This window comes from Phalacrocorax carbo, chromosome 2 (assembly GCF_963921805.1).
Source record: "Phalacrocorax carbo chromosome 2, bPhaCar2.1, whole genome shotgun sequence".
NCBI classification, from domain to species: Eukaryota; Metazoa; Chordata; class Aves; order Suliformes; family Phalacrocoracidae; genus Phalacrocorax; species Phalacrocorax carbo.
In genome coordinates, this window is record NC_087514.1 from 94,439,972 (window position 1) to 94,457,238 (window position 17,267).

The following is a 17,267-nucleotide window of genomic DNA, read 5'->3' on the forward strand; positions in this document are numbered from 1 at the left end:
GTATACCAAGAAATTCTTGATTCTTACAGTGTTTGCACATTTCATTTTTTAACTCCAAAACATTTTAACAACACTTTTAAGAATAAATATTTTTACTTAAAAATGTTATCTTTTGTTTCAGTTTTATACTAGTACTGAGCTTCTGGTATTCAGACTGCAACCCCAATGTGTTGTGCTCAGTCAATCACCGCAGCAGTGAACAACTGGCTTTCTTAATACATCCATCAGTGCATGACACTCTTATCTATAACATCCCTGATACTCTAGTCCTGCTCTTTGCTGAGTGACTGGTGTTTGTCTCCTTGTTCTCTTCCTTTCTTTTTCTAGTCCTGATTCACCAGTAGACCTTTACTATAAATGTCAGGGCTAATAATGATTTGTTGCAGAATCCTATTGTTGGTGTTCAACAGGGAGAAAAAAAATAGACTTTATTCCTTTCTTTCTGACACTTACTTACACTGTTGAACAATGCGTAAATATTCTCAGGCTTCAGAATACCTTCTTATGGATATAGCAGCACTGACACCACTGTTGGGTGCACAGGTTAGTTGTCCAACTGATACTATCAGTTGTCTCTAAAACTGACAAGTATCAGCTATTACATAGGTGCTGTTTTTCAGTTTGCTGTTTCCAAATCAAGAAGTAACTATGCTGCTGGTTACCCAACTTTCTAAAGCTGGGTTTTAAAATAATTTGTCCTCCTCTTTGAGACTTTTCTTTTGGTGCTGTAGAAAGGCAGGTAGTAAACCTAACTGCAGTGGTTTTTGAAGGTGATAGGAAAATGCTTCATGCTGTGCTCCAACACCTATATTTTTTTTCCTTTCTACACCCAGGTATTTGACCCTATTGTTCTTTTTAATTTGATGTGAGTTACAGACTGGATGGATAGATTATTCAGTGGCCTAGTTTTCATGGTGGTTCAGTGGATCAATATTTATTTGGTTTTTTTCCTTTTTACCCTTTTTGTGTGGTGTTATATGAGACTGTTTCAGCTGCGTGAAGGAACAAAAATGCCAATGGAATTTGTGTGGGCATCTGAAAGCTTTGAGTCATTAATTCTTGAGTGCTCCTCACATGCAAATCATGTGAAAGGATCTTAGCCCTATACTCAAAACAGTGTGTCCAGCAGAGGAATATAGGCTAGGATAAGATAATGAGTACTATTCATTGTAAAGAATGAGAAGACTGTGTGTTACAGAGAAATTCAAAAGCAAGTTTATTGCGGGTATGGATACCTTCTTATCGTCACTTGGACTGTACCACATAGATATTGAAGGCTGCTCACACAGATCCTGCTGAAAATATATTTAATTGTCTTCAATCATGATGGTTTTGATACTATACGAACAATATTTTTTGTAAAAATTTGGATGTTAGACCCATTTTTGGAACTGGTCGTTTCCATTGCTTCGTGCTGGATGTTTATTGGATGTATAACGCCTCTGTGTTCATTGCCACTTTTTGTCTACATTCTTCCTGGTGATACCAAACATGTGATCGTATTTGTCATTATATCTAGTCTTGGAAAATCTTGTGTGTAGTGTAAGCAGCTCTTCCAAGGCTGAATGTTTGGAGAAATCTTATTCCCTGCTCCCTCAAACAGAGGCAGTATTATTCTGTGGTTACGCTTGCAGCTCGCTGGAGGAATCCACATTCACTGGAAGGGCCTCGCCAGCAGCACTGCGTCAGTCACGGCTCAGGTCATGGGTCACGGTTCTTTTCTTTACAGAAAATGTTATCTTCCATACTAGCAGAGTGGTGAGGTAGGGACAGGATTCATTACTCTGGATTTCTGCTCTATATGTTTTCTCTTTTGGTATGCTTTGACACATCCTGAACATATACCAGGGGTGACAGTTGTTCAGTACAAGATCATTTTTTCCTCCACAAGGAGTACACCTCTGGTTCCCTGTGTGACTTCTGCAAATAGATGGGAAGGATGACTGCTCACTGAGAATTGTCACACAGATAGGCTTTCCTAGTATTGTCCTCTAAAACCATTAAACCCTCACTCAGCAGACATCCAAATATGTTTTGACACTACAAGGAGGAAACATTTCTCACCTTCATGTCTGAAGAACTTGGGTGGTGACACTAATGGATTGTTGGTAAGTGAAGTTGTAGTCCTGTTAGTTTGTTCAGCTGCAACAACAATAAAAGAAAGCTTTTTAAATGCCCCATTAAAAAAACTGAAATTCCAAGGAGATTACCTACCTCACTGAAAAAAGAATTATAGATAAAGACTATAACATAATGGTTATTTTGCCCTTTCTTCTTAGAACAGGGTGTGTGCAGGTGTGTAACTTTTGCAGACCTGTGACGTAAGCCATGTGAGTACTTTTGCCTGTTCTCTAAAGCCTTTGGAAGACTAACTCTTTGAAAAGAGTGTTCTGGTTAGTCCTAATTCCAAGATAATTGTCTTGTTACAGGAATTATACAGTGGATTTTTTAATGCAATATTACAGAAAAACCTCTGGGCACAGAAATTAACATGACATCCTCAGTGTTGCTATGGATCTGTATGTTACAGATCTAGATGCCTGTAATCATTATCTTGAATATGTACTGATTCTGGTGTGGAGGATGGGAGAAAGTGTACGGGATAGGGAAGGCTGCAGTGCTGCTGTCTTGAATGTTAGTTACTTACAAGCAGCTTAATAAGTTCATGGTTGTAATTAATCACTTCTAGAATTTAAAATTCACACTTTTTTATGCTTTAAAAATACCAGTTTCGTGAGGAATTAGGACATTTGGCAGTCTTATTTTCATTCTTAAACTACCTTTCTTACTTGTAGGACTATGAAGATTGAAAACCAGAAAATGCTATACAAATAAAACTAATTTAGAATACATAAAGAGGTCTTTTAATTAAGATCCTTTAGAGAGGCCATCTGTGTGATACTGTGTAGTTACCTTACAGACTTTTCTGTGGTTCAGAAACCTTTCAAGGTTCCACTGGGCTTCGGACTGATAACCATGCTCCGGTACATTGCAATTATGGTGTGTATTAGCAGTGAAAATGTATTCCTCAACAGGGAAAAGGAAAGGGGGGGAAAAAGCATGAGACAAGTAATTGTTTAAACAAGGAAGAGATGTCTGGAAAAAAAAGTAGATCTTGATTATTCACTTTATAAGGTGATAATGTTGAAACATCTTCCAGGAAAGCACAGGCAATTAAAAGATACAGCAGGAAGGAGTCTCATTGCTGAAAAGCACAAATTTAGGAGAATGACAAGTTACTGTGCTAGGGTAATTAAGAACTGTTCCAGCCTAAATGCATCTTAGGTAAACTTAACTAAACAAGACACCGCATTGAGGTAAACTGAGTAATGTGTGACGTGTGAAGGCTTTCCAGAAAACACTTTTTGGTTCTGTTCAGTCTGCAAAAAACATTATTTTCTTTTCCTTACAGCTGAAACTAATTATAATGGATGCCAGCCTAGTGGGGCTAGATCAATTGTAAAATGTTTAAAGCAGAAAGTTATTTCACACTGCAGTCACATGTTACTTTGAGGTGGAAAAATAAGCATTCCGTATTAGAAAATAATGTACTAGCAGTAGTTAGGACATGTAGACATTTCTGTATTTACCTCTCAAATTTTGTTATTCCTCTAAATTCCTGTTCACCAGTGCAACGGGTAGACCTCACAGAGCAAAGAAATCCATGTGCTCTGTTCCAAGCAGAGAACTGAGTTCTAGCAACTAAGTTGAGGTAGGAAGCTTTTGTGTAAAGTGAGCCTGGAAACCAGGAAAACTGTAGGGATGCTCAGCAAGAAAATCCCCTGATACACAAGAATTTCCTCCCTTTGCTTTCATCCCAGAAATTCCAAACAGGTCCACCTGCCCCAAATGCTCCTTTTGAGTCAGCAGTGTCAACCTAAAAGGAGAACACAGACTTTTCAGGTGTCTGCAATCCCCACACACCTCTCCACGTTACAGATGTGTGTTTGCACTTGGTATCACATGAGAGGAGACGGCTTATGGATCTCAGCTGGCAAACAGCACTTGGGACCCCAGACGTCTGCTCAAGGGGTTTCGACTTGCAGTCAGACTGGGAAATCTGGGAATAGGGGATCCTTGAACAAGAGTGGAGTATCGCCTGTGTGAGATATGGTTCTTGGATTCAGAACATGCATCCAGGGGAAAGAGCAAGTAGTACATGAGACTGAACAAGTCAGAGGATAATCCTGTCCGCTGTTGATACCTCTGCATCACCCATAGTGTAAAATGCCGTCACAGACCTGTACAACCAAATGTGGATGGGAAGGTAAGGCCCACTGTCACCTGATTTTTAGGATAACGTCATCCAAGGTGAATAATGCAAAACATGGCTGTAACACACCTGTAGTTTGGGCATATAAAGAATAAGCAGATATGAAGAAAAAGTTGTGGCTTTGCTAAAATGCCAAGGAAACTGAGTGAAACTGTGGCAGTTATGGCAAGAAGAGGAGCGGGGTATATGTAAGGCAAGCAGAACAGAGAAGAAATGTTCCTTTGCAGTGAGCAAAATGTTTTCCACAGTCCATCCTGTGGATTTAAGATCTCTTTGTTTGATGCATTAGCTGCAGACATTTAGACTTTCATACGCTTGGTTAGTGTAACATATTTTTCTGTGCATGGCCTGTAAAATCAGTTCACTGTGACTTGCCTTTAGTTGTTGTATGCTAAGTGAGCTGTGTGACCAGCCACCGGAAGGCAGTGGCCCTGTTTCTGCTACCTGACTGAATTATTTCTTTGGAATCCTTGGAGATCTTTAAAGACCTTTAAGCATTGCTGTGCAAATACATGATGAGTGAGGATTTTTGGTTGACATTTTTCCCTTTGGAACATTCTAGTGAACAAACATTTGCAAAAAAACAAAGAGAATATTTTAGACTATATTGATAATGACGGGAGAAAAGAGTTAGGGGTTTTTTTCCTTACTTTTTGCAATGGCTGTTGTACCCTCCATATCTTTAAGTTCAGGCCGTCTACTACTCAACTTTTCTAAGCTGTCTAATCAATATAAATGACCTTCAGAAGTTAAATCAGAAAGTAATCTCCTTTTCAGTGGTCAAGACTTACCCAGTTTCAGAAAGGAAACAGGTGTCGCAGGGAAAAAGAAAGGCTGGCTGAACAGCAGTCAAAAGATAGAAAGGTCTCTACCCACTATGAATAAGCAAATCAAAACTGCAGAGAATCCCGGTAAGAGCAGTGTCTTGCATTTCTGAGACATTCAGGTAAGTATTGCGACTGCACACACATGGAATTCCAGGGATGGTAATGAAAGCATACCTGTCCAAAGTAATAGAGGAAATACTGGGTAATCACACATGGTAGAATATATAGTAGAAGTAGCAGGATACATTTCCGACCTGAGTTGTCCCCAATGAAGAAGAGAGAAGAGTCAGGGGCTGAGTACCTGTCCCTTACAATGCAGCACCACAAAGAGAATCCAGAAATGCCAAGGCTGCTCATCTTTGCTTTCGGTGAGCCCTGCATTTTCTGCATTTCGCAGAGTGGTATGGGACCTGATTTTTTAAAGTTTGATACTAAAATTTCTTTTTTGTTAGAAAGAGAAGGGAAGGAAGGAAGGATATGACTCCACACCTTCCTTTGTAAGGAGGATACGTAGGTAGGCTTAAAAAAGTATACAAAACTGTAATCAAGAAATGCACTGTGTCCTCAGTGGTACTTAAGAGGTAAATTTTTAATCAGAACAACTGAAAATACCCTGAAAAGGCACTGTGGAGACAGTGTAGGGGAAAAAATTTATTTGCTGCATTTTGATGGCTATGCTGTTAAAAATATAAGTGGGAAATAGGTAAGAAAGGATTTATTCTTGCGTTTAAGTGAATTACTTGCACACTTGTGGGTTAAGATCTGCACATTTGTAACGGTCTGTTGAGTGAAGGGAGAGGAAATATAGTGGCTGCCTTGAAGGAGGAAAGTAGGTGCACTGTGGCACCATCTTTGAGACTTTGGGAGTGCTTAGATGACCTGTGTCTACTCTTTTCCAAACAGTAAAAAGAACAGATCTGACACTGAAGCGTCAGATCCTATTGACTGCTTTGTTGTGTCAATGCACACCACTAGCTCCTTGTTAGTATATAGAAAAAACAATGTAATAACATTGTTTTCCTTTTTTTTGCCAGATTTGTTGCACTTTTCCATATATAGATGGAGATCAAATCAAATACTTTTAGTTCTGGTTATTTACCGAAGCTGGCTTGGTTTTGTCTTGCTTTCAGAACAGGCGAATTAAACAGAATAATTCTGAAGTGCTGCTTGATGCTAGTATTACACAAATTAAAACAATCAGTTCAGTCCCTGAACACCTTGTTGTTCTTTAGCCTGAGCACTTTACAATTTGCTGGGGGATTCTTTGAGATTACCTTTAACTGCTGAACTGGCAAAGTCCCAGCAGCAGTTTCTTTGCAGAGTAAACAACCCAGAAGCTGCTCTTGACAGTAGCTAGCGGAGGATTGGTTTCCTATTAATGAACCCTGTTCTCCAGCCCTGGATTTTTTTTTTCTTGCATTTGGTCAAATGACTGTAAGACTTAATATTTTTGCAACAGATTAACTGTTTATGGGAGGCTCTGTCAGCTTGACTTATGGGCCTTTCTTCAGTTGTACAGCATGACTATACAGTGGCTAGTTTAAGCACTACAGTAGTACCCCAAGTCCCTCTTCTCTTTTCTCTCTCTTGTCCCACCCAGAGGCAGTGCCACCTCTTTTCTCTGATAAATGAGAACCTTCCCTGTCATCTCTTTTCCCTTATGGCCTTCAGCTTAGAAAACGTACCTGTAATGGGTGTTGCATACTTGTGAGTCCATTTCGCTCCTGGTGTGTGTGTGTGTCAGGTGTTCCACCTGCGGCCCAGACCAACCCAAAGGCCAGTGGTGTTTGCTGGATTCACAGTCCGAGTGGCCCTAACTACTCCTTGGCTGCTTCTTCTTCCCTACCTTTTCTCCTTTGAAAAGCAGCTGTGTAGAAATATCAGCTCCATTCTCATAGCAGCTCCTGCTTAGAGGTGGTCAGGGACTTTCTGGCTAAATTCACAGAATTACAGATTGGTAGGGGTTGGAAGGGACCTCTGGAGATCATCTCCTCCAACCCCCTGCTTGAGCAGGCACACCTAGAGCAGGGGGCACAGGAACACATCCAGGTGGATTTTTAATGTCTCCAGGGAAGGAGACTCCACACCCTCCCTGGGCAGCCTGTGCCACAGCTCTGTCACCCTCACAGGAAAGAAGTTTTTTCTCATCTTTAAGTGGAACTTCCTCTGTTCCAGCTTGTGCCCATTGCCCCTTGTCCTGTCATTGGGCACTATTGAAAAAGAGTCTAGTCCCATCACCCTGACACCCTCCTTTTAGATATTTATAGGTATTGATGAAATCCCCCCTCAGGCTTCTCTTCTCCAGGCTGAACAAACCCAAGTCTTTCAGCCTTTCCTCATATGGGAGATGCTCCAGTCCCCTGATCATCTCGGCAGCTCTCCGCTGGGCTTGCTCAAGCAGTTGCACAAAACTGGACACAGTACTCCAAATGTGGTGTCACTGGGGCAGAGTAGAGGGGGAGGATGACTTCTCTCGACCTGCTGGCCACACACTCCTTTTGATGCACTCCAGGATACCATTGGCTGTCTTGGCCACATGGGCACAGTGCTGGCTCAGGGTCAGCTTGTTGTCCACCAGCACTCCCAGGTCCTTCTCAGCAGAGCCGCTTTCCAGTAGTTCAGCCCCCAACCTGTACTGGTGCATGGGGTTGTTCCTCCCCAAGCGCAGGACCTTGCACTTGCTCGTGTTGAATTTCATGAGGTTCCCCTCGGCCCAGCTTCCAGCCTGTCCAGGTCTCGCTGGATGGCAGCACAGCCTTCTGGTGTATCAGCCACTCCTCCCAGCTTGGTATCGTCACCGAACTTGCTGAGGTTACACTCCATCCCTTCATCCAGGTCACTGATGAATATATTAAACAGGACTGGACCCAGCACAGACCCCTGGGGAGCACCACTAGTGACAGGCCTCCATCCAGACTCTGCTCCATCGATCACAACCCTCTGAGTTCTGTTGTTGAGCCAGTTCTCTGTCCACCTCACTGTCCACTCATCCAACCCACACTTCCTTAGCTTGCCTGTGAGGATGCTATGGGAGACAGTGTCGAATGCCTTACTGAAGTCAAGACAGACAACATCCACTGCTCTCCCTTTGTCGAACCAGCAGAGCAAGGCTATCAGTTTAGAGTAAAGGCTATTTGTTTAAAGACTGGGCTGCCCAGAGAGAGATGCTTTATGACGACGTATGGGTTCTGGTCATGTCCAACCAAAGCCCAGACAATCTGCACCTGAGGGCTGAGATGGTGAGATTTTCATCCTGGCTGCCTAGAGGTTTAAAGGAGCCTGGACTTGTGCTCCATGTCTGTAACTACAAGGTAACCCTGCCATTCTGATTGCTACGTGGCTCCAGGGTGTCTTGCACTTCCCACTTTCTAGCTATCTTGATGTCCTGCTGTCCCCCACCAGGACTGAGACTGTCAGAGTTTAGCTTTCCCAGACATCCTGCACAGTAGCAGGGGCATTCATGGACCCATCTGCTAGTTTTTATCTTTGAGGAAATTGAACTGAAAAGCTTTTAATTCCTCCTTTTCCTCCCCAGCAAAAACATTCCAGATTGAAATAGAGAATTAATTGAGTAAATATGCACATATTTTTGTTTAAAAAAGACTTTTTCACATATTTTAGAAATTCTGAATTTCAACCAGTTCTATTCCAGCTTCTTTATAGTATCTGCTGGGTGAAGTCAGAGAGAGCAAAAATGAGGATTCATTTTCATAGCACAAGCCAGGAGCTATTGTTTGGTATGAAAGTAGACCTTTTCAGTGCTATATTTGTTATGTATACATGTGTAGACTTGGAATCTGTTAGCATATTTTTGTTAAGCATCCTCTTCAGAGGTTTTTTAAATGCCTGGCCTAGAGCTTTTGAATTCCACTGTGGATTCAGATACCTAATTCCCTCAGGTTGCTTTGGAAGTCCCCCAAACAGCAGTTCCCTGCCAAAAATCTAAGTGTGTCGTAATAACTATGAGAGGGACAGAAGGACAGAGAAGTCTATCCTGTAGAAACAGTGTGCCCTTGAACTTCCAGCATCTGCTTATGCTGGGCATTTCTTGCTTCATCTGCCAGAAAGATGGACTTGAAAAATACTAGTAAATGCCTTGACTTTGTTTTACCAAAAAGAAAAAAAAATCCTTGCTTTATAAATAAAGTGTGAGTTCTGTGACTTAAGGCTTTTTACACAGCTTGTGACTGCCAGTTCAGACCTCTGATGCCAGTGTTTACTTGAAGACCATCTGGGGGAAACAAAAAGAATAATCAACTGATCAGGAAAGACAGACTCTGCCCTCCCTCCTATCGTCAGTGTTCAGACAGGCACCATACAAATAGCTGTTCTTAATGGCTCACTATTGAAGTCTGAGGTTTCCTTCAAACCGCTGTATTCAAATCAATTGTGGGGCAGACAGTGTTCTGCTGTACTGTCCCTGGCTCTTCAGAGGCTTCACCGAGAAAATCGTCCTCACTAACTGAAAATAATTTACTATTAATGAGCTTCAGTAGGAGTCCCATTATTCTTCTTTGGTGGGAGTCTGGTGGCTAACACGCAGGCTTGTGGGAGGATTGGTATTCAAGAAAGGAAAAAGATGAAGTAACCACAGGTTCCCATTAGAGGGGGGGGAGGAAACACAGCCCTGAAGTGTGATGTATCACCAGTGATATTCCATAGGAAGTGTAATCACCCTTCATGGGTAATGAGAAGAGAGGAAAACTTAAGTACGTGAGCCACACAGAAGACAAATGTCAACTCCCTTATGTATTCAGGCAGATGCAAAGGATAGCCTTGCTGTATAGAAAAGGGATAGCTGGAGTCACAATGAATCTTTCTAAGAGGCTGCTTGGCTGAAGAGCTTAACCTTTCTTCATCATGTCAACTTGGAGTCAGCCATTCACCACCAGTTCTCAGATGCAGCCCAGAAATCTTTGCCACAATTCCCAAAGCACTTCACAGGAGGCGTCACAGGAATTAGCACAGTGATTTATTGACAAGCAGTGGGCCGGTGAAAAATGGCTAAAGGAGTCAGCTGCCACAGGATGCACGGGAGGATAGCGGTAGACTTGTGAGTGCTTCTGAGTTCAGAGGAATCCTAGTGAATCACTGTCCTTGTAGACCAGAAGTTTAGACTACTTCTGTGAAAAGCTGTTTTTCAGAGTATGTAATTCGAGCATAGTACAGTTTGAGAAGCATTGCAATGGCTGTGAATATGTCAGCGATAAAGTGAAAGCTTTTGTAATTGCATTTGTTTGATGGTAAATATTGTGTTCTCTGAAGAGCCTGAAATCAGTTTAATCTTGCAGTGGCTTTTGAAAGTGCTCTACTCAGCAGCTAGGATGGGGGAAGATTTCACTACGTTTAAGAGGCGAAGAGTCCTTCTTTCACCTGGTGCTTTGTCCCTCTTTTTTTACTTCATATTGAAAGGGTTTTCTCTTCCTGTGCCATTGCTCTGTCTCTGCCTGCCACTGCCTGGGACGCTCACCACTCTGTTCTGCTCTGCTCTCTGCCTGAGGGTCGGATGCAATACCCCTCCCCTATTTTTTTGGTTTCCACCTCTGCCCCATCTGTTCTCCCACAGTAACACCAAAGTGGGCTGTCCTACCCTGGCAGGCTAGGAAGTCAAGGTGGACCAGGCCTGTCTAGGCCACCAGTGATGGATGTCCACGTTGCAGGCTGGCAGTCCCTGCAAGGGAATATGGGTGAGGGAGGGAAGTACATTTTGGCTAGGTCTCAGGTCTGTGCCTGAAACTAGTTTTTCTTTAAAGCAATATATACATCCTTCATAGAACTTTTGTCCCACTCCTCCTTAATCAGCTTTTAAATGAACTTTAGCATGAAAGTATGGTATGTTTGTCTTCTGTAGTGTCTTAGCAGTGTGAAGAAGCAACATGTCTGTAGCTGATCCTGAGTTTCTCTCAAATTCTCTTGAATTCATGAATAGAGATCTGCATGGGAAGGTAGAAATGGTACCATTTGCTTGTCTCTTACAAGGATCTTTCTAGCCACAGGACGTGGCCACAATACTGAGAAAGCCACACCAAGCATTTCTTACGATGATGAAGGTCATCGCTGTCCTGTGTTGAGAATTGCATGTGTGCGGTGCTTGCACACGTTTGCACTCATCTTTTGACAAGGCCTTCACAGAAGTGTGTTGAGGCTGGTAACATGGTGGCCAGGCACCTAATTCTTAGGCTAGGTTCAGCCAATCATACATCCTGTAAAGCTGCCAAGATGGGAGGTGAGAGGAAAAAGTCTTTATATGCCCCTCTTCACTTCCTAGTATTAGTCCACAGAAGAGAGATGGATTCAGCACTAAATAATTAATCCTGCTCTTTATATTTTATGAATCCAAAACACATTTTTGTAGGGAAAAAAAAACCCCTAAAGCTAGGAAGGACTTCTTGAAGCTGAGTCAAAGCATTAAGCAGCTCAAAGGTTATTTATCTCCATGCTGGAAAATGTCAAAATTTAGGCTGAGGAAACAAGGTTTTCTTTCATTTCAGAACAAACAAATGTCAGCATTCCTGAAACAGATCACAGCATCTTCCCATTGTTTGTTTTGTGCTTGATGGTTATTTTATTTTAACCTACCTGTTAGCATTAAATAATTTGTTCAGGAAAATTGTTGCCAAGTTCTATCAAGTGCTAAGCATCCTTGTCTCTGGTAAATTGAATAGAAATTCATTGGACTGTGCACCCCATAAGGTCTGTACACTTTAGAGATGGACTTGAGCCGCAAAACGTACAATCTGATGGCGACTGCTATTGTTCCACATTCCTCCAGAATTCAGGTTTCTGTCCTGCTTCTCTCAAACACTGGTAAAATTAATATTGACACTAACACCTTGCAACTGCTCTATTATTTATCAGGCATTACACAGAAATGCAAGGGAAGGGTGCCTTTTAAAAATTATTCTGAGGATGAAGAAAAGATTTATGTTTAGTATTTTAATGCCTGTTAGTACGTGTGGGACACATGGATAGTAAGGAAATGGATGACTGTTCATACTTGTGACATTTGAATCGTTTGTGTTCATACTTCGTGAATGAACACCAGTGTCGTGGTTCAGCCCCAGCTGGCAACTGAACACCCCGCAGCCGCTCGCTCGCTCCCCCCACCCCTGTGGGATGGGGAAGAGAATCGGAAGAGCAAAATAACTTGTGGGTTGAGATAAGCACAGTTTAATAATTACAATAAAATAATAATTATAATAATGACAATAATGATAATAAAATGGAAATGGAAAAGGGGAAAAGAAAAGAAAGGAAAAAAAACCACAGAAACACAAACGATACAGCCACTCAACACCTGCCAACCAACGCTGCCCGTCCCCAAGCCGTGATTGCTGCCTCCATCCCCGCCAACCAGCTCCTCCCAGGTAACATACTGGGCATGATGTTACATGATATGGAATATCCCTTTGGTCAGTTTGAATCCTCTCTCTTAGCTGTGCCCCCGCCCCCTCCCCGGCTTGTGCACCCGGCAGAGCATGGGAAGCTAGAAAAGTCCTTGACTAGTACAACCACTGCCCAGTGACAGCCAAAACATCTGTGTGTTATCTCAACTTTTTTTTCATGCTAAATTCAAAGCACAGCACTATGCCAGCTAGGGTGAAGAAAATTAACTCCATCCCAGCTAAAACCATGACAACCAGAAAGGAGACAGATGAAGACTGATTTAATGTAGTTCTTGTGGAGTTTTTTTATTACCTTTATATACAAAGGTGTCATGGTTCTCAGCTAAGATACTGCCACCCTCATCCCGTGGATCAGCAAAACAGAGGAGGCCAAAGTATTAAGTGACATGTCAAGCCACAATGGAAATTTAACAATTTAGGTCAGATGTTGCCTTCAATTGAGTTGGGTGGATGGGATGTGTATTGAGCAAGTGAAAATCAACTAGGATGGTGCAGCGGATTCAAGTTTTTATTGAAGTGAATTGCTAGGCTGAATTATGCAAAGCCAAGTGTTTGTGGGTTGGGTCACTTAGACAGGTTTTTTAGTGTCTGCTAATGCAGATATTCCCTGGTTTGGCTTTATAAAATGAGCCCTTATTTTCAGAGCTTCTGAGTGTTAGCAACTCCCACTGAAATCACTGCGTACTGTGGGAACTCCAAACCTTTCAAAACCATGCCCTTGCTGTCATTCACAGAGTATCCAAAAAACCAAAATGCCCACAATTTAATGGGACACTATGAAAAATCAATCTTCATGTCTTTTGTGTTTTTTAGCTATTTTTGATCATAATGCTAATTCTCCTGTTCAAAGTGTTTTAAGAGGTGAAGATATGCAAGTATTTCTATAGGCAGCTTTTGGAGGAAGATGATACTCTGATGTGAGGAGAAAAAAGGTCATTGAATGTAATGTAATTTCATTTGAAAAAAGGGAAAAGAATACATGAGAGGTTTTTAAAAAAACTGACGGTGATGAAAGAAACCAGTAGGACCATCTTTCTTCATTGTATTAGTCCAAGAGGAAACATTCAGAAAGCTAACTAAAACGTGCAGCATGGTGTGTAATAAGTCTGCAGTACTGGATATCTTTCAGGCAAATAAACCTCTATGGTTAAACAAAAATTGCAAAGGCTGTCAATTCTTGTGCTTCAGAACATCAGTGACACCTGCCTGGGGTCATGATGAAACCCCAGTATGAATTATGGACCTGCAGTATTTATAAAATCACTGTTGTATTTCATACAGCCCTGAAACATCAGTTACTAGACAATTCTATCAGCAGGATACTACATTAAATGGTGTCTTCTTACACCTCAGTATGGCAATATCTATTTCCTATATGTTTAAATATATAGAATATCTACATGATCTCAAACTTCCCTTTTTATACAGTAGTCCCCTCAGTGTACCCCAGTGGGTCCTTCTTGGCTTCTACAGTCCATTTTCTAAATAAGAATTACAGTTATATACCAGTTGTGAAATTTTTTGTGATTTTTTTTTGTGATTTTTTTAAATTTTTTGTGAAAGTTGAATGTGTTTTTACACAATTCTAAAGCGGTAGATGTTTAACATTACAAATTCAAGGTCTTACACTCTCCTGATTACTAACTTAGTTCCTTGTGTTGACTTTGAAGTAAATCCGCTTTCAGCTCAATAAGTTTCTAACCTGGTTTCGTACAAGTAAATTAATGTACTTCACTAGTGTATAATTGTGCTAGTTTGATTTATGTTGTGAATCTAGTGGATTTGAAATTTGCTGGAACCCATGCTTATTTTCTCTTTAACCTTCCCTCTATCACGAGGTCAATTCCATCATACACAATGTATTATGTCTCTTGAGAAAAGAACATTTCTGAGTAGTAGAGGAAGAATTATCAACCTAAGCAAGTACAGTATGGAAAATCGATGTATAACATGGATTCAATACCGGCTTTAAAGTTATCTTCTGTGTAATTATAGTATTTCTTCCCCCATTCACTCTTCTTTTTTTTTTTTTTTTACATTCAGCTTAAACATCTATTCTCTTTCTGTTGTCTTCCTCATCTGCAATCCTTGTAGCAGCACACAGAAAGCAGGACATAAGATGGTTGATTTCTAGCTGAAGCAACGATGTCCATATGTGGAAGAAGTTCTCCTGTTACTAATCGTATTACCTTTTTAAAGGTCAAACCCCCCAGATGATCCTATCCACTAATGCGAGCTAGCTGAAGCCTCGGGATGACTCAGGGATTCAGAGTGTTTCTACACAGCCTTTCAACTTGCAGTTTTGGTTTTGAGTATGGCCGCATGTTCGTAGACTGAAATTTCTTGCCTTAAAAGCAGTATTTCTGTCACTACTGAGTTCTGCCTGGAGCACTGGGCAAGACAGGAGTGAAAGCTTAAGGGAAAGCCAAGGTGAAAAAAAAGACACAGGGGAAAAGCACCATAACTAAAAAAGACCAGTATCTTCAAACATGACTGATTACTTTTCTGGATAACTGAATTAAGAAGCTTTAAAAGGCCATGATTCTCAGAAGCTGATGTTTAGCACTTCTGAAAATGAGTCCAAAAAAGAGTTCACCAAACACCTATATCTTTTGAAAATCTTGGCTGAGAGTTAAAAAAACGTACATATGAGAAATAACTGTGACCACAATTCATGCACATTATTTTTTTTAAGTAATTAGACTTCTGAATGTATTCAGGTGCCAATTCTGTCCCTGCAGAGCTGCTGCTTACATAGGTATTCCCTGTTCTGTGCTTCATTCCTCTCTTCAGTGGAGCAACTTGCAGCGGGTGAGCAGTCTTGTCAACCAGCACACTACACACCAAGAATGTGCTCTAGATCATTCAAGGTTAAATCTTGGTCCTTAAATCAGGAATTCTGCTGTGGATTTCAGAGTCACAATAATTTACTCCAGAAACTTGAAGGCTTCTGGGGCTGGAAATTGTAGCAGTTTGAAGTTAACATGTGTTAGTCTCTGACTCTCTTATTCTTTTAGTTATTGATTATTTTTGGCAGGAATCCTATTTATAAAATAGATGTGCTTTGACTTGTAAATCCAAACTAACTGGACTTATACTTTAATCCTGTTGTGGAGAATATCTGCTGTTTCCTTGTCACTTCCATTGTAACTATGAATAAAAAGAAGCATCCACAGGAAAAGAATGTATACGCACATATTCTGTGATAACCAAGTAGCCAAAGCTGTTGCAAATTTGATGGGCAAGAGCTAAACTTTGTGACTGGTCAGAGTACCAAATGGAGGAAATGCTGCGAGACAGTTCTGAAGAACACTTGTTTGTTGACCCCAACTGTGTTTGCATAGTGTACGGCCAACAGAGCGCAGCAGCACCATAGAGAGATGCTGCAATCATGACCATTAGTTTTAATTGAAGAATTTTGTCAAGGAAAGGTCAGACCAAATGATCCTTGGGGTTCCTTCCAACCTGGTATTCTATGATTCTGTGAATTGAGTCCTTAACTCAAAGCTTACATGTAATTTATTAGGGTCATTAAAGAACTTACTTCATGGGCAGGTCAGGCATCCACTGAAGTAATGGCTTCCAAAGCATAACGCTAGAAAGAAAGATACCATGCAGGTGGGAAAAAGCTGTGTCTTTTATACTGTATATTATAGACTGTAAATTAAAAAGTCCTGTGTAACCTGTCATCTATAGTAAGTTATTATTCCAGTGTATTAGTGTGTCCCAACACGCTGCACCAGATCCACGAGAATAGGTCGTTCTGGTGCTGGAAAACATGATTACTAAAATAAGTAGACTTGAAAATAAAGTATGCTGTCAGCAAGGCACCCGTAAGTGATAGTTGAAAAGATTATAATACATTTGCAGCACTTAACAACACTTTCTTCACAGTCAGGGTTGGTGCAAGATGAGCCTACTGAGTATCATTCCAGAAAGTTCTTTTTTTAGAAAGCGCAATCTGAAATTCTCAGCCATTGATTTTTTCCTGCTTATAATGAGGGAATTCCCATGTTGGAGGAAGTGGTAATATTAGTTGTCAAAGAACCATTCATCTTTGAGTGACACTGAAACTCCCTACTGGTCTCAGTGAAGCTGGGAGTGTGACAGGTGCAAAATTAGGACCTCAGATCTCCATCCAAACCCAACTGAAGTCCGTAGAAACCATCCCATTGGCTTAAGCGGGATTAGGATCAGGTCCTGTGTATTTCCTCTGCTCATTAAAACCCAATCTGTCAACAGAGAACACAGAGTCATTTCTCTTCCAGGAGCCTGGACTTTATTGCCAGTGAATTTAGTTCTCCATTAAGAAATACGATGACTGATGTTAGAAATACTCTTGTTATTCAGGAGGGACATGCTGATATTTGCTCAGTAGGGCAAAATGGGAGTTAATAATGAGATTTGCATTACGGTTGCATTCAGAAGTCTTTCCAGTTTCCTGGTATTTTGGAGCTACAGAAGGCACCTAGACATTGTAGCTATGCACTTGCACTCTGCTTGGCCACATTTTTGAGTTGTGAAAACTGGTCAGCTCTGATGGAAAAATCAATCATCCTCAACTTCATTAAGGACAAATAAAAATACAGACCAACCAGGTATAGAACATGAAAAAGCAACTAAGGCTGTAACTAAGAATGTGGGTTTTTTTCCTAGATATGACAATGTCCACTCTTGCTGATTTCAACTTTTCGAAGCCGAACTTTCCCTTCGTAATACAATCATGCCTGGTTTGTCTGGCTAGAAAACAGGTTCCTTCAT

At 41.1% G+C, this 17,267-nt stretch overlaps 1 protein-coding gene across 7 annotated transcripts in view; it reads left to right on the top strand.

Moving 5' to 3' along the window:
* Positions 1 to 17,267, top strand: part of FARS2 (phenylalanyl-tRNA synthetase 2, mitochondrial) — a 252,560-nt gene that overhangs the window by 173,053 nt on the left and 62,240 nt on the right. The gene's annotated exons all lie outside the window — the stretch shown is intronic.